The sequence below is a fragment of the Budorcas taxicolor genome, chromosome 23 (assembly GCF_023091745.1).
Source record: "Budorcas taxicolor isolate Tak-1 chromosome 23, Takin1.1, whole genome shotgun sequence".
Taxonomy (NCBI): Eukaryota; Metazoa; Chordata; class Mammalia; order Artiodactyla; family Bovidae; genus Budorcas; species Budorcas taxicolor.
This window is the reverse complement of record NC_068932.1, coordinates 9,177,505-9,198,359: the sequence shown is the minus strand read 5'-3', so window position 1 is coordinate 9,198,359 and position 20,855 is coordinate 9,177,505. Positions and strand designations below refer to the sequence as shown.

Here is a 20,855-nt window from a genome sequence, read left to right as displayed (position 1 = left end):
GGACCCGTGGCTCAGGTGAAGCCGGCAGAAATCTCCGAGGAGTTTTGGAGACCTGTGGCTAAGGTGGAGCCTGCATCTCCTGGCCCTGGAACGTGAGCGAGTTTCCTCATAGCTGGCGCCTCAGGGACTGACTCGAAGACTCCCACGCTGTTTTCATTCTCTTGGCTGTGAATGAACCCGGATTCAGGCTTAGTCTCCAAAGCTGCCAAAACAGGACACGTTTTAACAGCTGACTCTTGTGTCATCATTCTTAATATTGTACTCTGTTTTTCAAAATGTAGTTTGAACCAGCTGCATCAAATCTGCCTGAAGCCTTTGATGAAAATGTAGATTCGTGGATGCTGCCCCAAAATACCTCCTAAGCGCAAGGTTTTCCCGCGTTTGAGTTGCCCTTTTACAGCAGGCAGAGAAGAACCTGGAAAGAGGCTCAGTCCTCCAGGAAATGTAATTCCTGAACCTTTGGTACTTTTTTGACATGGAGCGTCAAAGCTGACATCAGCGAGACAGCATCCCAGAAGTATTGGCTTGATAACTAAGGTTTAGTCCCTAGAGACAGCAATCCTGACAACTCGGGTTCGTTGAGTCATGGCCCAACAAATTTACTCCATTATTAAGTATGAGCTAATCTTTGTGAAGCAAACGAGGTCTGTATTTACCGCCACTTTGAGTCCAGACTCTTCCTCCCACATAATTACATACTCAAATCAACCCCTAGGTTTTTTGTAGGTTATTGCTCAGAATCTCACTCCAGAAATCATAAATCTGACCAGTACCTTGGTTTCTCTACTTGTTAGTCTCTCAGTTGTGTCTGACTCTCTGCAATCCCATGGTCTGTGCCCTGCCAGGCTCCTCTGTTCATGGAATTCTCCAGGCGAGAATATTGGAGTGGGTTGCCATTTCCTTCTCCAGAGGATCTTCCCAGGGATCAAACCCAGGTCACTTGCATTGCAGGAAGATTCTTTACCATCTGAGCCACCAGACTCTGTCCTTTTCCACTTGAATCCTAGTTTATATGCCAGCTAGGAAAGAGTATTACAGAAATTATGTATCTTTGCTCAGTTGCTTCAGTCGTGTCTGACTATTCGCACCTCTGTGGACTGCAACCTGCCAGGTTTCTCAGTCCATGGGGTTCTCTAGGCAAGAATACTGGAGTGAGTTGCCATGTGCTTCTTCAGGGGGTCTTCCTGACCTAGGGATTAAACCCATGTCTTTGGCATTGCAGGTGGATTCTTTACTGACTGAGCCACCAGGGAAGCCCAAAGAAGTCATAGAATGATCCAAATAGGAGGAAGTTTGGGTTATGTTTTTCTAAGTGTAGCTTTTCCTTCAAAGACCCTTTTGGTAAGTGTTTTTTTGGTAATTGCTCTTGGTAAGTCCATCTCTAGCTTTATTCATTTTATCCATAAAAGTGCCCCTCCAGTCCAGAAACGTGTACCTGTGAACATTAAGCAGTAAGGAAAATGCTGTAAAATCAAGAGTAGATTCCAACTTGAATGCTTCAAAATTTTAAGAACCATGACAGGTTACCATTTTTAGAATATATTCTTTTTTGTTATACCATATTTTGGAATGTTAGTGCCTGAATACTTATGTCAGTGATATTTCACAGGGCTATGCTCAAATTAATGTTAACGAACATCTAATCTTTCTTAATAGACTTCCTTAAAAAAAATTTTTTTTTATTGGTGTGTAGTTGATTTACAATGTTGTGTTAGTTTCAGATGTATAGCAAAATGAATCAGCTATACATGTATCTACTCTTTTAGATCCTTTTTCCATATAGGCCATTACAGAGTATTGAATAGAGTTCACCGTGGTGTACAGTTCACTTCAGTTCAGTCGCTCAGTCATGTCCGACTCTTTGCGACCCCATGAATCGCAGCACGCAAGGCCTCGCTATCCATTACCATCTCCCAGAATTCACTCAGACTCACGTCCATCGAGTCCATGATGCCATCCAGCCATCTCATCCTCTGTCGTCCCCTTCTCCTCCTGCCCCCAATCCCTCCCAGCATCAGAGTCTTTTCCAATGAGTCAACTCTTCACAAGAGGTGGCCAAAGTACTGGAGTTTCACCTTTAGCATCATTCCTTCAAAGAAATCCCAGGGCTGATCTCCTTCAGAATGGACTGGTTGGATCTCCTTGCAGTCCAAGGGACTCTCAAGAGTCTTTTCCAACACCACAGTTCAAAAGCATCAATTCTTCAGTGCTCAGCCTTCTTCACAGTCCAACTCTCACATCCATACATGACCACAGGAAAAACCATAGCCTTGACTAGACGGACCTTAGTCGGCAAAGTAATGCCTCTGCTTTTGAATATACTATCTAGATTGGTCATAACTTTCCTTCCAAGGAGTAAGCGTCTTTCAATTTCATGGCTGCAGTCACCATCTGCAGTGATTTTGGAGCCCCCCCAAAAATAAAGTCTGACACTGTTTCCACTGTTTCCCCATCTATTTCCCATGAAGTAATGGGACCGGATGCCATGATCTTCGTTTTCTGAATGTTGAGCTTTAAGCAACTTTTTCACTCTCCTCTTTCACTTTCATCAAGAGGCTTTTTAGCTCCTCTTCACTTTCTGCCATATGGGTGGTGTCATGTGCATATCTGAGGTTATTGATGTTTCTCCCAGCAATCTTGATTCCAGCTTGTGTTTCTTTCAGTCCAGCGTTTCTCATGATGTACTCTGCACAGAAGTTAAATAAGCAGGGTGACAATATACAGCCTTGAAGTACTCCTTTTCCTATTTGGAACCAGTCTGTTGTTCCATGTCCAGTTCTAACTGTTGCTTCCTGACCTGCATACAGATTTCTCAAGAGGCAGGTCAAGTGGTCTGGTATTCCCATCTCTTTCAGAATTTTCCACAGTTTATTGTGATCCACACAGTCAAAGGCTTTGGCATAGTCATAAAGCAGAAATACATGTTTTTCTGGAACTCTCTTGCTTTTTCCATGATCCAGCAGATGTTGGCAATTTGATCTCTGGCTCCTCTGCCTTTTCTAAAACCAGCTTGAACATCAGGGAGTTCATGGTTCACATATTGCTGAAGCCTGGCTTGGAGTATTTTGAGCATTACTAGCATGTGAGATGAATGCAATTGTGCGGTAGTTTGAGCATTCTTTGGCATTGCCTTTCTTTGGGATTGGAATGAAAACTGACCTTTTCCAGTCCTGTGGCCACTGCTGAGTTTTCCAAACTTGCTGTCATATTGAGTGCAGCACTTTCACAGCATCCTCTTTCAGGATTTGAAACAGCTCAACTGGAATTCCATCACCTCCACTAGCTTTGTTCATAGTGATACTTTCTAAGGCCCACTTGACTTCACATTCCAAGATGTTTGGCTCTAGATGAGTGATCACATCATCATGATTATCTTGGTCGTGAAGATCTTTTTTGTACAGTTCTTCCATGTATTCTTGCCACCTCTTCTTAATATCTTCTGCTTCTGTTAGGTCCATACCATTTCTGTCCTTTATCGAGCCCATCTTTGCATGAAATGTTCCCTTGGTATCTCTAATTTTCTTGAAGAGATCTCTAGTCTTTCCCATTCTGTTGTCTTCCTTTATTTCTTTGCATTGATCACGGAAGAAGGCTTTCTTATCTCTTCTTGCTATTCTTTGGAACTCTGCATTCAGATGCTTATATCTTTCCTTTTCTCCTCTGCTTTTTGCCTCTTTCCTTTTCACAGCTATTTGTAAGGCCTCCCCAGACAGCCATTTTGCTTTTTTGCTTTTCTTTTCCATGGGGATGGTCTTGATTCCTGTCTCCTGTACAATGTCACGAACCTCATTCCATAGTTCATCAGGCACTCTATCTATCAGATCTAGACCCTTAAATCTATTTCTCACTTCCACTGTATAATCATAAGGGATTTGATTGAGGTCATACCTGAATGGTCTAGCGGTTTTCCCTGCTTTCTTCAATTTGAGTCTGAATTTGGCAATAAGGAGTTCATGATCTGAGCCACAGTCAGCTCCTGGTCTTGTTTTTGTTGACTGTATAGAGCTTCTCCATCTTTGGCTGCCAAGAATATAATCCATCTGATTTTGGTATTGACCATCTGGTGATGTCCATGTGTAGGGTCTTCTCTTGTGTTGTTGGAAGAGGGTGTTTGCTATGACCAGTGCATTTTCTTGGCAAAACTCTATTCGTCTTTGCCCTGCTTCATTCCACATTCCAAGGCCAAATTTGCCTGTTACTCCAGGTGTTTCTTGACTGCCTACTTTTGCATTCCAGTCCCCTAGAATGAAAAGGACATCTTTTTTGGGTGTTACTTCTAAAAGATCTTGTAGGTCTTCATAAAACCGTTCAACTTCAGTTTCTTCAGCATTACTGGTTGGGGCATAGACTTGGATAACTGTGATATTGAATGGTTTGCCTTGGAGACGAACAGAGATCATTCTGTCGTTTTTGAGATTGCATCCAAGTACTGCATTTTGGACTCTTCTGTTGACCATGATGGCTACTCCATTTCTTCTGAGGGATTCCTGCCTGCAGCAGTAGATATAATGGTCATCTGAGTTAAATCCACACATTCCAGTCCATTTTAGTTCGCTGATTCCTAGAATGTCGACAGTCACCCTTGCCATTTCCTGTTTGACCACTTCCAATTTGCCTTGATTCATGGACCTGACATTCCAGGTTCCTATACAATATTGCTCTTTACAGTATCGGATCTTGCTTCTATCGCCAGTCACATCCACAACTGGGTATTGTTTTTGGTTTGGCTCCGTCCCTTCATTCTTTCTGGAGTTATTTCTCCATTGATCTCCAGCAGCACATTGGGCACCTACTGACCTGGGGAGTTCCTCTTTTGGTATCCTATCATTTTGCCTTTTCATACTGTTCATGGGGTTCTCAAGGCAAGAATATTGAAGTGGCTTGCCATTCCCTTCTCCAGTGGACCACATTCTGTTAGTCCTCTCCACCATGACCCACCCATCTTGGGTTGCCCCGCGGGCCTGGCTTGGTTTCACTGAGTTAGACAAGGCTGTGGTCCTAGTGTGATTAGATTGACTAGAACAGTAGGTCCTTGTTAGTTACAGTTCATTAAGCAAACATTTGTGCCAGATGCATCTCACTATGTTTTACTTAATACATAGTGTATTTTACTTAATAAAATACATACATTTTATTATGTATTTACTTTATACATACATGCATTTAATAATTACCTCAGGCTTCCCTGGTGGTCCAGTGGTTAAGAATCTGCCTGCCAATGCAGGGAACAGGGATTCGATCCTTGTTCAGGGAAGACTTCACATACTGCAGAGCAGCTAAGCCTGTGCACCTAAAGTCCTTGCTCTGCAAGGAGAAGCCCACACCCTCTGCAACTAGAGAAAGCCCAAGTGCAGCAATGAAGACCCAGTGCAATGATAAATAAATAAATAATGATCACGTCTCATGACCAATCTTTTGAGTCCTCAGGAGCTACGAAATCCTAACAGCATCACTCCTTCCTAATGCAACAGTCTTTAGAGAACTTGTTTAACTTCAAAAACACTAGATTTGCCCCAGCTTGATTTTATTTTTTCTTTCTCTAATTATTCATCTGTTCATTTATGCTGATTATATACTTACATAAACCAATTCCAATTATTTTTGATGTCAAGCCAGAATGGCAAATGATAAAATAGAATTAACTTCATGTTAATATTTTTGCCGTCGTGTTTTTGGCTAGGAAAATCTAGCATGACGAGAACAGAAATTTCATAAGCTTTGTATCCAGACTCCAGCTCAGTGACTCATTAACCTTGGGAAATTACCTACGTTCTCTGAGGCTTGGTTTCCTTATCTGAAAGTAGGAATATTAGAACCTGTACTGCAGGAATTCTTTGAGAATAGAAGATGATTAAAGCCTACAGACTGCTATGAATTATATTTTTACCATAAATAATGTTCAATGTTGTTGTCATTCCTGTGCTGAGATGCTTAGTTCTCTGGCAACTGTGCAGTATAAACTTTCATCTTAAAGTGAATGACCTCCACAGACAAGACACACATCAAAGATCATTTCATAACTTTTCTTAAAAAAAAAAAATCCACTCATCTCACCTAAAGACTGGATGATTTCCCTTCCCACATAAGAGGCTGTGGGCATGGCAGCAATGTATTTGACAAATCTACCACAACACAAGAGATGAAATGGAAAATTCATGGTTCTGCTTCCTTGAGGAGATGGAAGAGGGCGGAACCAAGAGCACAGGCAGAGAATTCAATTTGGACCAAAAGGAGAGGAGACTTTATCTTCTGAGGGAAGATTGGAAGGATGGATACACAGTTGGATACATTTGTTAGTCTAGCAGCAGAGAATTCATGGATTTCAAGCCTGGTGATCTCACCTTCTTCAGTGACATAGGAGGCAAAATTGTCTGAAGAGATCGGGGAATGGGAATTAAGTCCCATGGAATGTGGAAATGGCTTAGATTTGTAGTGAAGAGAAAAGGGAAAATAACCAGAAGTTTGGGTTGTTAGCTCTGAGACAACCCAAATGAAAGACTCGAATTGCATGTGGCTATACAATTTTATCCAGAAGTCAACATTATCTGTTGTGTCAGAGTGGAAAAAAACAAACAAACCTGAATTCTATTGTTCTACATTATTCTAATTTGTCTTAAGTAGAACTTCTTTTCTAATCAATCCACTACATTAAAGAATAAGTTATTTGTCAGATTATTCATAGGACTTTTGAAACAATAAAGTAATTACACTCTTAAGATTACATGATGACATATATTTAGTATTTTACATTACAGCTACCTACTATACTTTTAAAGGCGTTATTAAAATATTTTCCTGGTGGTCCAGTGTTTAAGATTCTGTGCTTCCAAAGCAGGGGGTGAGGGCTTGATCCCTTGAGGAACTAAGATCCCACATGCTCTAGGTGTAGGCCCCCCCCCCAACAAAAGTTATGAAAGATGGCTTTCTGGTGAAGTAAAGATAAAGAAAAAGCTAAATTCTTTGTGGAAAAGGATAGTCTCTGCAAGGACAGTATATACTAAGAACATGATTTCTAAAGTCAGAATTCCTGGCTTTTAAAATTCCAGCTCCATCACTTAATATCTGTGATATCTTAAATAAATTAAACTTTTGCCTCAATTTTTTTCTGTAAACTGAGGAAAGTAATTATCTCATGGGATTGTCCAGAAGATTAAATGAAACAGTTTACATAAATGCTATATTAGTTCCTGGCCCCAAATAAGTATCAGATACTTTTAGCAAACAAAATTAAAATGTTTATTATTGCTTCTCCTTTAACCAAGTAAATTGACAAGTAACCAGTTTTTCATAAATATCATCTATTATCTCACAGCTATGTCAAGCAACTTACCTTGTGCCTTTGCCAAGAAAGTTTTGTCTAGTATCTCCGTGCCCTGCTGTTTCATCCTTCCTTTGCCAGTTATGGATTTGGCTCTTACTTGCTTTTTACTGTGAAAGAAGAGGACAACAGAAGAGGTGTCCATGCTTCAACCACAGTGCCTTCAACTTTGCTTGAATATAGAGGCTGCAAGGATCACAAGCTCCACAGACTGCAGGATAGCTTTGCTCCAAAGGAGCGCATCGCCATATTGTTCTCCAGCATAGCAAAGCTAATGTGAATTGTTTAAGTTGTTTCAACTGATGAATTAGAACTGAACCACACAGCAAAAATGGAAGTGACTTGCTGTTTTACTTTCTCTATTATACCCTGCTAAGGGAGTTATTTGGCAGTGACAAAGCTTCTCTTCTGGTGTTCTACTGTCAAAATCCTAGGATTTTGATTTTGGGAATTTTCCGCTCCCATCAAATACTGGTTCTGAATCTACAGAACTATTTGAGAAATCAGATACAAAACTATCAGAAGTTTAAATTACCAATATTCTTTTTATCCTTTTCTACTCCCATTAATAGCAGGAACCTGTAGCTTTTCACTTTCTAGTCCTGTTCTGTAACAAGTTTCAACATACCAGAAGCATAATTCCCTCCAGAAGTCTCCTCCATCCAAAATATTGATATATTGCTTCCCAGGTGGCACCAGTGGTAAAGAACCCGCTTACAGGAGACATAAAAGACACTAGGTCAGGAAGATCCCCTGGAGGAGGGCAAAGCCACTCACTCCAGTATTCTTGCCTGGAGAATTCCACAGACAGAGGAGCCTGGCAGGCTGCAGTCCACGGGGTCAAAAAGAGTCTGACATTCTTCTCCCTTATATTTTTTAAGAACAAGTACAGACAATAGCAATTGTATTTTAACATTTTTTTCTGAAATGTTAGTTTTCCAAAATTGAAAAATATTTTTGACCTGTGGGATCTTTTAGACAATTGGTCAGCTGACTCTGAAACCATGAGTGTTTTGTTGTTGTTGTTGTTTTATCGTTCCAAACAATGGGGAACTTCCAGAACAAAAGTTTATTAGTTCATCAGGAAGGCAGTTTTTTTACTTAGTCCATTAATGGCAGGTTCATTTTTTTTCTCACTAGCTTAGGCAGTAACCAGTCTTCTGTTAGTTCTTGTTCACTGGTTTGTTGTAGCATAAACTCATCTTGTTGTTTTGCTTATATTATGTATCAGTAAATATTAAAACCCAGTTAGTACTTAAGCTAGAAAAGCCATGTAGGCATCACTGGACCCACACACTTGGTTGCAGCTACTTTAGTAAATAGGGTGGATCACGTGCCAATTGAAGCAACTATTATGGTTCCACAAACACCACCTCTCATTATCCCACTCAACTTTTCTTGTCTTACATCTTACACTGCATTGTAAGGCATCTTATACTTCCCTGATTCTGTACTCCAAGAGTAAGTAGTTGTTGCTAAATCATTCACTGCTTAATACTTTAGATGCAGGGGGTATGGTGAAACCTTTTTTGATTCCCAAATATTTATTTCATATATTATATAAAGCATACTGTCAACAAATATTTGTTTTAAGGGTGTATGAATGAATAAATGAAAATAGAACAGGCAGTATGGGAAGCTAAAATAAGATAGCTTTGCATCTGTTCAGTGTATTTCCCCAGCTATCCCCTGGCATATGAAGAATAATATTTATATCATGTTTGGGTGTGGAAATCAAAAGGTTAGATGCCTTACCTAAAGTCATCCAACAAGCATTTGGTAGAACCAGTTCTAGAGTGTGATTGATGGAAACAGAGCTATACTTAATACCTATCATATTCCTGACAAATGAACAGTGACTGTGAAGAGTGTCACTTATAGCTGAGGCTAAAAAATAAATTTTACACATAGTATAATACTATAGTTGTTGGGCTTCCCTGGTGGCTCAGCAGTAAAGAATCCACCTGCAATGCAGGAGACACAGATTCGATCCCTGGGTCAGTAAGAGCACCTGCAGAAGAAAATGGCAACCCATTCTCATATTCTTGTCTGGAAAATCCCATGGACAGAGGTGCCTGGTGGGCGACAGTCCATGGGGTCACAAGAGTCAAACACGACTTAGCAACTAAACCACCACCACCACTAGAGCAGTTACTATTGGCTAAATATGCAACAGTTAGTCCCCATATGTTCTTGGAATTAATGTGCAGGTAGTTGCCTCTCAGGAAATTAAACTAGTCCCACCTCAGGAAAAACATCCTGACTGGTTTAAACTAATCCTGGTAACTCTATTTTTCTTAACGATTTTAGTTTAAGAAGAACGTATGATTCAGTTCCAGCCACTGAGATATGAAGGTCAGTCTACTGGGAAGTTTCTGGGAAAGTTTTTTTGGGTCTAAGAAAGAATTAAATGATGGAGTGATGATCAGTCAATGGTCAATGGATTGGAGGTTCTATTGAATCAGAGGAATATTGCAGTTGGCACAGTGAAATATTCTGGAAGGAAAGAAAATGGTATTTAGTGAATGAAATGCTTAATGGGTATTTTGGAGGTGGTACAGTGGTTGTTATTGGTTAATTGAGACATTTTAGAATATGAGATTAAGAAAGCTTAACCAAGGTAATTTATAGAATACAAATCTTTAATTTTTTATTTTTTCATTTATTTTTTATATTAATTTATTTATTTTAATTGGAGGTTAATTACTTTACAATATTATATTGGTTTTACCATACATCAACATGAATCCGCCACAGGTATACACATGTTCCCCATCCTGAACCCCCCTCCCTCCTCCCTCCCCTTACCATCACTATGGTCGTCCCAAATCTTTTTTTTTTTTTTAATAGAAAGTAACTACCTGAGGGCATTTTATTGGTGCTTTTGAATGTAAGTAGGTCACAGAGGAGGACAAGATTTGGGATTTGTGGCACTCTCATCACACTGGTGCACCTGCTCACCGGGGTGGGGAGCTCACATCCTATTTGTGGCGATGTTGAGGCTGCAGGAAAACCTGAAGCTTGAAGATTATAACAGAGTTCAGTTCAGTTCAGTTCAGTCGCTCAGTCGTGTCCGACTCTTTCGACCCCATGAATCACAGCACGCCCGGCATCCCTGTCCATCACCATCTCCTGGAATTCACTCAGACTCAGGTCCATCAAGTCAGTGATGCCATCCAGACATCTCATCCTCTGTCATCCCCTTCTCCTCCTGCCCCCAATCCCTCCCAGCATCAGAGTCTTTTCCAATGAGTCAACTCTTCGCATGAGGTGGCCAAAGTACTGGAGCTTCAGCTTTAGCATCATTCCTTCCAAAGAAATCCCAGGGTTGATCTCCTTCAGAATGGACTGGTTGGATCTCTGAGTAGCTGAAGCAAAACTAAGGACAGTGAGGTTAAGAGAACTTTGAAACGATACATAATAATGACACAGTCTAGTCTAAATGTATTTGATCTGAGCCAAAGGGTAAACTAGAATGTGATTGGGTGGTCACAGTATTTACCAAGGATATTCCCAGCTTGCTGTGATATTTGATAATATCTTCCTCAATTCCAACTATTGTGGTAGGTTTATACCCTGGAAAATTCATCAGACATTCTGATAACAACTGGAATATCTTTTCCAATCTCACCAGTAGCAGATCTTTGATGATATTCTTCAGGTTGCAAAGAATTCTTTTTTAAAAAAAAAAATTCCTATTTGAGGTAAGACTGACATGCCAAAAGCTATGGTTTCTCCTTGTTGATCTATCTTGCTCTCCCTTTTGCCATAGCAAACTGAATAGAACACGTCGTATGAGAGAAAAAAAAATATTGGCTGCTCATTAATACATTAAAACCTAGCTTACTTTGGCTATAGTGATAAGAAATAGAAAGAAATTGACAGAGAAAAATACTGAGACAGAGACTGATTTTATATTACCTCAAATTGCAAAATATCTGTGCTAAAACTGAAGTCACTAAGAACATGAGAAGCCAGTGTCAGGTAGGAAAAACCTTAAATGTGCTAAGAAAAATTGCCAATCTAAAACTCTATTCAAAAATCACTTATTTTAAAAGAATAAAGCCCTGGAAAGTGACATCATGAAACTGATGATGTAGGAGACAGCAGCTTCCTTTTCATTCCTCAACAAAGATCAATTCCCTTTCATCTTTTTGTCACTTCCACTGTAAAGTCATAAGGGATTTCCAAATTCATCATTTTGTAAATATTAACAATGTCCCAAATCTTTTAAAAGTAAGGAGGTTAAAAAAAATGAGAGGTCAAGAAATTTTGAATCAAAACTTTTGTTCCTGTTTCTAAATTCTGTTCTTATTGGACTTAAGCCCCAGTAGCGTCTCACCTTCCAGTAGCCTGTGCACCTCACTGCCCACCCCACCCCTAAAAACCCCCACCTAACTCAGCAACAGTTCCATGAATGTTATTAAAGTATTTTACATAGACATTTTATTTTTAATGGATGCCATTGAAGGTTGGAAAGATGAAAAAGATCAGCAGCACAAAGATGGAAATAATTTAAAATATAATCTTAAAAACTTTCATTCCTAAAATGAGAGAGATACGCTCAAGGAAGAGGCAAATGCGCTGGACACTAGCATGTCTGAAGATAACCAGACCTGCTACATCATCTTGCTACCAGAAAGGAGCCAGCTTGAAAACAAAGCTAAAGCAATGAGATCACACAGAAGAAAATGAAAAGAACCTGTCTCAGATGATGCTAATGAGCCGATGGATTAAACCTGGAGTATATGTACTATGAGCTTCTTGTCATCTAAGGTGATAAATGCCTTTACCGTTTAAACCAATGTTTCATTATTTTCTGTAGAAGGCCTCCTAATTGGGGTAAGTATTGATATCTATTAACCGCACTTAACCACTTAGGATGTCCTTTCATACTTTTCTTGATTTCCCTTAAGTCATCTACTGAGAATAACAGAAAATCATAGATGGTGATTGTCTGATTACAACCCATTAGATATGACTTTGGGTCTCTGAATGATCACAGTTAACAAAACATAGGAAACACTGGGAAAATTAGGAAGTGAGTGGGTAGGATGAGATACCTGGTGATGGAGGTGATCCTGGTCAGGTAAAGTGAAATGTGAGCTAAGTGGGAGATGCAAATGAAAACAGAGAGAAGGCAACCATTCTTTTTTCTGGGTGGGAGGGGGCAGTATTCAAATCTTTACTTATTTTTTAATTTAATTTTTATTTTATGTTGGCATATAGTTGGTTTACAATGTTGTGTTAGTTTCAGGTGTACAGCAAAGTGAATCAGTTATACATATATTTATTCTTTTCAGATTCCTTTCCCATATAGATTATTACATAATATTGAGTAGAAGTCCCTGTGCTGTACACTAGATCCTTGTTGATTTTCTTTTTTATACATATTTGTGTGTGTAAATTAATCCCAGACTCCTAATTTATCCCTTGCCTCTACGTTTCCTGCTTTGGTAACCATAAGTCTGTTTTTGAAGTCAATGAGTCTGTTTCTCTTTTGCCAATAAGTTCATTTGTATCATTTGTTTTAGATTTCACATATAAGCAACATCATATGATATTTGTCTTTCTATGTCTCACTTACTTCACTTAAAGTATGATAATCTCTAGGTCCATCCATGTTGCTGCAAATGGCATTATTTCATTCTTTTCTATGACTTAGTAATATTCCATTGTATATGTGTACCACATCTTGTTTATTCAATCCTCTGTCGATGGACATGTAGTTTGCCTCCAAATCTGAGCTATTGTAAATAGTGCTATAATGAACATTAAGGTGCATACATCTTTATGAATTATGGTATTCTCCAGATATATGCTCAGAAGTGGGATCGCTGGACCTACGGTAGCTCTATTTTTAGCTTTTTAAGGAACCTCCATACAGTCCTCCATAGTGGCTGTATGAATTTACATTTCCAGCAACAGTGTAGGTTTCCTTTCTTCCACATCTTCTCCAGCATTTATTGTTTGTAGATTTTTTTTGATAATGGTAATTCTGACTGATATGAGGTAATACTTCATTATAGTTTGGATTTGTATTTCTCTAATAAGTAGTGAGAAGAAAATGACAACCCACTGGAGAAGGAAATGGTAATCCACTCAAGTATTCTTGCCTGCGAAACGAAATCCCATGGTTGGAGAAGCCTGGCAGGCTATGCTCCATGGGGTTGGAGAGAGTCAGACATGACTTAGTGAATAAATACTAACAATAATAAGTGATGTTGAGCTTCTTTTCATGTGCTTTTTGGCCATCTGTATGTCTTTTTTGGAGAAATGTCTGTTTAGGTCTTCTGCCAATTTTTTGATTGGGTTATTTTTTGATGTTGAACTGCATGAACTGTTTGTATATTTTGGAGATTAAGCCCCTTGCTTCATTTGCAAATATTTTCTCTCATTCTGACGGTTGTCTGTTTCATTTATGATTTTCTTTGCTATGCAAAGAAAAAGTTTAGTTAGTTCCCATTTGCTTATTTTTGTTTTTATTTTCATTACTCTAGGAGTAATGGATCAAAAAGACCCTGTTGTGGTTTATGTCAGAGAGTTTTCTGCCTATGTTTTCTTCTAAGAGTTTTATAATGTTCAGCCTTACATTTAAGTCTTTAATCCATTTTGAGTTTAGTTTTGTGTACAGTTTTACAGAATTTTCTAATTTCATTCTTTTACATATAGCTGTCCAGTTTTCCCAGGATCAATTATTCAAGAGACTATCTTTTCACCATTGTATATTCTTGCCTTTTTGGTCATAGATTAATTAACCAGAGGTGTATGGGTTTATTTCTGGTCTCTCTAACCTGTCCCATTGATATATATTTCTGGTGGTTTTCTTTTTTCTGGTGCCAGTATCATACTCTTTTAATTACTATAGCTTTGTAGTATAGTCTGAAACCAGGGAGCCTGATTGCTCCAGCATTGTTTTTCTTTCTCGGGATTGCTTTGGCTATTTGAAGTCTTTCATGTTTCTGTACAAATTTTTGAGTTTTTGTTCTAGTTCTTTTCAAATTCCATTGGTAATTTGATAGCAATTGCATTAAATCTGTACATTGCCTTGGGTAGTATAGTCATTTTGACACTACTGATTCTACCAGTTCAAGAACATGGTATATCTTTCCATCTGTTTGTGTCATCTTTGATTTCTTTCATCAGTATCTTATAGTTTTCAGAGTACAGGTCTTCTGTCTTTTCAGATAGGTTTCTTCCTAGGTATTTTATGCTTTTTGATTCAATGGTAAACGAGATTGTTTCCTTAATTTCCTTTCCTGATCTTTCATTGTAGTATATCAGGAATACAAGAGATTTCTGTATATTAATTTTGTGTCCTGCAACTTTACTGAATTTATTGACTATCTCTAATAGTTTTCTGGTAGCATTCTAATTTAGATCCCTTTTATTTCTTTTTCTTTTCTGATTTCTTTGACTAGGACTTCCAAAACTATGTTGAATAAAAGTGGTGAGAATGGAAATCCTTGTCTTGTTTTTGATCTTAGATGAAATGCTTTCAGCTTTTCACTGTTTAAAATGATATTAGCTGTGGGTTTGTCATACGTGGCAGAAGGCGACTATTCTGAGTAGAGCCAGTCTTAGGGACATAGGAGCCATATGTTTGGGGGAGAGTTGTGAAACCCATATTATAGTAGTGGCATCAACCCATGTTCTTCTCTCCAGGAAGAAGTCAATGTTCATGGTATATAAGAGAATGCTTGTCATGCTTGTTTTCTTCAGAAACAGACCAAGTTCGGATGTGTCTCATGATAACATGATGGTCTAAAAATGAGAGGCTTGATTTTAGTTTTTCCTGTAAACATCCCAGAGGCCCATGGTACTACCTTCTTTCAGCCTGACACAAGTCTCATAAACTAGAAGATAGCTTAACATTCAAAGTATGGTAGTTTTCCCTCATTACTTTTGCCCTTTTCTAAATATGGTATCTTCATAATGATATAGTAATATTCTTTTGCAAATTATATGAGAGCTGTTAACATGGATTTAAACAGTAAATCTAACAAATAGGTTGGTCTTTGCCTGATGACTCAGAGATTATTATTTATTCTTCCATTTTAGGCATTTTAGAAAAAATTAATTCCTGCATATGTTATATTCAATTGAATTTGAAGCCATAAAGAGGAAAGAAATAATAAGAACTGGAGTAGAAATAAATGAAATGGAGACTAAAAAAGCAATAGAGAGGCTCAATGAAGCCAAAAATTGATTGAAAGAAAAAAAACAACAAATTGACCAATCTAAAGATTAAGAAAAAAGAGAAAATACTCAAATTCTAAAATCAGAAATTAAATAGGGGATATTATCACTGACTTTACAGGAATAAAAAGTATTATAACAAACATGGGAGTGGGTAGCCAATCCCTTCTCCAGGGGATCTTCCCAACCCGGGGATTGAACCTGAGTCTCCCACATTGCAGGTATATTCTTTATCATCTGAGACACCAGGGAAGCCCCTATAACAAACACACAAACTACCAAAACTAACTAAAGAAGAAATAGAAAATCTGAATAGACCTATAACAAATAAGGAGATTGGATTAGCAGCTGGAAATCTCGCAACACAGAAAAGCCTAGGACCACATAACTGCACTGGTGAATTCTACAAACATTTAAAGAATTAACATGATTACTTCTCAAACTCTTCCAATATTTAGAAGAGGAAAGAATACTTATTAACTCATTTTATGAAGTTATCATTATCCTGATACTAAAGCTAGTGAAAAAGACACTACAAGAAAACTATGGGCCAATATTCTTTGTGAATGTAGATACAAAATTCTTCAATAAAATGCTAGCAAATAGAATTCAGCAGCATGTTAAAAAGATCACACACCTTAACCAAGGGGGATTTATCCCAGAAATGCAAGTGTAGTTCAACATACAAAAGTCAATCAGTATAATTCACCACATTAATAGAATAAAGGAGGAGAACCATATGTCCATCTCAATTGATGCTGAAAAAGCATTTGACAAATCCAGCTTTTCTTCATGAGAAAAACCCTTATTAAACTAGGGATAGAAGGGAACTGTCTCTACATGACAAAGGCTATATATAATGAACTCCCAGGTAACATCATTCTCAAGGGAAAAAGACTGAAAACTGTTCTGCTAATATCTGTGCTTGGTGTTTGAAAGTCAAACATTCAGAAACCTTAAATGTTCTTGAAGAAGAATATATTTTCTTAAAGTTTCTGGGGGGGTGGGGTGGGGAAATGTTCCCCTCTGTATTAAAACTTCTTCATGGACTTCCCTGGCGATCCAGTGGTAAGAACCCATCTGCCAGTGCAGGTGACACAGGATTCAATCCCTGCTCTGGGAAGATTTCACATACTGAGGGGCAGCTGAGCCTGTGTGCCACAGCTGCTCTCTAGAGTCTGTGCTCCGCAACATGAGAAGCCAGCACAATGAGAAGGCTGCCCTCTGCAGCTAGAGAGGAGCCCCTACTCTCCATAACTAGAGAAAGCCAGTGCGCAGCAGCGAAGATCCACTACAACCAAAAATAAATAAATGAAAAATGTTTTTAAAAGGGAGAAACTTCTTTATAATGAACACTGTTACATTGTACATTAGGTAAAAGTATTACTTATTGAAGTTCTTAAATAATTGCTATTGTTCCTATAACTGGAGTAGTTGATGTGTATTTTATATATATACAGTTTGCAAACAATAGGAAATCTAGAGGACTGGGTTACTTATTATCCTCTCTTTTACATGTGAATACAATAAAACATTTTTAAAGAAGTTTAAAAATTTTAAAGAGAATATATAAAAACATTTGATGATTTGGGATATAGATAAGGAATGGCTGCTTGTTTTTTAAAGGCATTTCTAGATTCTTAATATTTGGGCCAATTACTGTGACAGAATTTCTGCCCTCAAACCAAATCCCAATGATAAGATATCTATTCTTCACATGAGCAACGACTGAAGTACGTAGGATTAAACAAAATATTCATGTCTGTTATAGGATTAAGAAAGTGAGGAAAATGTAAAGTGATAATGTGCTAGTTACCTCGGAGTGGTTGGTTCGGATATGATGATACAACAGAATTGAAACAGAAAGGGACAGTGTCAGGCCCAAGATAAATATGTCAGGAGCTGAAAACTGCTTTGAATTTTTATCCTAAAGATAGAAATAACATTCTTACGATAAATTGAACACTAAAGATTAATAAATATGTATTACATCGATTTTGCTTGTTGACACATATGTTTATTTGTTTGACAAACAGTTATTGAGTAGCTATGTGGTAGTTTTTAGGCCTCAATTAATCCAAAGCAAAATTGTGAAGTCTGAAGCTTCATTTCAGTCATTTTGCCTCTTTATACTATGCTCCTTTTGGATCCTTCAGCCTTCCTTTTCCTCCTTCAGGTTTAAAAACTAATAACATTAAGACTCTGGTGACAGGAATGACAGGGCTCCTTAGGATGAAAGATGATTGTGTTCAGAGGAAAGAAAAGTATGTGTTTAGGAGCAAAGCTCTACCACATTGTTAAATTCTACTATTAATATCTGTGGATAGACAGAATTAGGAGGCACATTATATTCTTTTTGCTTTCTATTGTAATGTTATGCCTTGCTTTCATAATATATGAAAAAAAGTACATATAAGAAAAGTAACAACAAAAAATGTGTTAAAATTTTTTTCTACCATTTCAGTTTTTTTTCTTTCTAATTCATTTTTAGTCCATCAGGCATACTTTGCTTGTTTGGCAATGTTCTTTAAAATGTTTAAAAACTTCTGCAAATCGATCAACACTAAATGTTCTGAAGTACTACAGACATTATAAATTTTATGCATCATGTAAACGTGAAGCTTGGTATGAGGCAATGAACATTTTGAGTTGTTTTAAAATTTAAGTATTGGACATTTAGAGTGCTCTCAACTTGACACTATTAGTGATGAGTTGAACAAATATAACTAGTTACTATGTTTAATCAAATATTTGACTAAATCATTGCTTTTCTTTGGGATCTTGAAGGATATAATATAGTATGAAGGAAAAGATTAAAGTAGATTAGGATGTGACCATGCACAGCTAAAACAGTACTTTGTCATTTTCCTTTTTTCCCATTTTTGAAGGTGGTTGATATCCACTTTTTCTCTTTCTTTTTCCCTCTCTTTCTTTCAGCTTATGAAGATTCCTAGTACAAACAAGAGGAGAGTTACCTGCAAATATACAAACTATAGATCCACTGGGTCTGCCTGTTGCAGATGACTCTCACATTGTCTGATATTCTTTTTCTTTTTTCCTCAGTTTCTTTGTTGATACCTTAATATTGCAAGCCTGCTCCATTAACCTTCTTACATTTTCCTCTGCCTTGTATCTCTGAATAACTTAATTTTTGTAATAGTTGAAGAATTATTGCTTTACAATATTGTATTAGTTTCTGCTGTACAACAGTGTGAATCAGCCATATGTGTACATATATTCCCTCCTTCTTGAGCCTCCCTCCTATTCTGCCATCTCTAATTGACTCTAGAAAGCTGAGCTCTGAAGAACTTTTAAGTACCTTCAAATTCAGCTTACAGAAAATCTCGCTTTTAGGGCTTTAGGAGAGCCAAGGCTACATGAAAGACCATGTTCAATCCTTCACAAAGCAGTAAGTCAATGATAGGGAAGACAGGCAGAGTGGGGACTTGACAGTCAAAGGAGTGAGAAACCACTGGGGGTCATACATATGAGCTTCCAGATTCAGATCAGAAAAGTGATTGTGCAGGTCCAGTGACTGCCCTTGACAGTCTCTCTAACTGATAGAATTTGCACTGATGGTCTTCAAAGCTGTTCTTGAAGTCTCATAAACAGTCATTCCTGATTTTCACCAAAACACAGAGTACTGTTCCTCTGGCATATGCAGCAGTGATACGGCAGCAAGAAAAAAACTGTTCTTGATGAATGTCTTCATCATAGAGTAGGCCTTGCAGATCTTATAGAGCAATTCCTGGCCATGTCCTCTGGTATCTTTAATGATATGCAAGAAATGTATGATGACTATCACTCTCCTGGGCTTAGTTCACTGTGATAAGAAATTGATATCTATCCAGCATTGCCCGGTTGTCATGGCAGCCTGCTAATCATTACCTCTTCCTTCAATGCTTCAGGAACTCCACTCTTTCCCACAGCAGATAGCCCTTTCTGTCGTGCACCAACGTTATTGTACCATCTTCCTAACAATTCTCCCCAGAATATAGGATCGTCTCAGGACCGTCCTTAGACATACCACCTGTCACACTTAAGAGTTCATTATCACTCTCCTCTTCTGCTTCATCCTCCTGCGGTGACACTGGACCCCATCCACCAACAGGAGTGATTGGTTCCTCCTTCTCTGACTTGCACTGTCAACTTACCACCTCATATATTTCCTGAATTGGTATGGCTTTTCCCCTCAGGCTGTTCCAACCTTGTGAAAAAGTAAAAGGGTTTCTCCTAAAATGCCACAAACACTCTTTTGCAGGGTACACATGTACAGCTGTCTCCAGCTGAAAATAGATAGCCTCCACTGCCTCCGTGACTACCATATCCTTTGCCACAGTCATATATACTTGTTTATCTTTTGGAGTTTCTTCATTAAGTGCCAAAGTATTGATGCATTGCTATTCCACATGCCAGTGATAATATAAGCTCTCCCATCATAGCTCTTTCCCATGGATTCCATCTCCAGTAAATAAATGTCATAGTTCTTCATGCTTCAGCCTAGGCTTAATAAGATTCCAAAACATCTTTCAATAGCTAATTCTTTGTTAGAAAGTTGCTACACTGTAATCGCAACCTTCTTTTCTATTCCCTGTTTAAATTTGACAGTATTTTTTAAAGTGTTATATTAGTATGAAAGATTATAAAATAGGGAGTGAAAGTCTTCCTCTCTCTGATCTTCCCTATTCAAATTTCCAAAGGTAAAACCATTGTTTCTTATATAGCCCGACATTTGCTATTAGAATGCAAACATGTATATCTATATGATCCGTATGTGTATATATGTGTATATGTACACATACACACACAGAGGATCAAACTAAACTAACTTTTCTTTAGCTTACTTTTTCACCCAAAAATGTATCTTAGGCATTTTTCCATGGAAATGCATTTTTTAGTGGTTCCATAGCATTTTATCTTATGGCTGTACCATAATTTACTTAATGAGTCCTCTCATGATGACATTAGATGGTTTCCTGTTATATACTATGTCAAGCAATGTTGCAGTAATCATGCATACTTGTATATGAGTTTATATGTAAGAAAATTTTCTAAAAATGGAATTTCTAAGTCAACAAGTATTTTGCTATCAGTAGATGTTATCAACTTGTTCTTTAAAAATGTAATACCAGTTTATACTACCCCCAACAGTTGATGGGAATGTCTTGTTTCCCTTCCCTCTGGCCTACACTGAGCATCATCAGTCTTCTTAATCTCCAGTGTATAAGATGAAAAATGATATCCTACTTCTGGCTTTTGTTTTGTTTTGTTTTGTTAGAAGTGCCAGTGTGAGGAAAGTCTTAGTGATTGATGGAACCATACAATAATAAGTAAAGTA

General features: G+C 38.0%; 1 pseudogene; it reads right to left on the bottom strand.

Moving 5' to 3' along the window:
- Positions 1 to 11: 11 nt before the first annotated feature.
- On the bottom strand, positions 12 to 20,108 carry LOC128068054 (rab GTPase-activating protein 1-like; annotated as a pseudogene).
- Between the last annotated feature and the right edge of the window lie 747 nt (positions 20,109 to 20,855).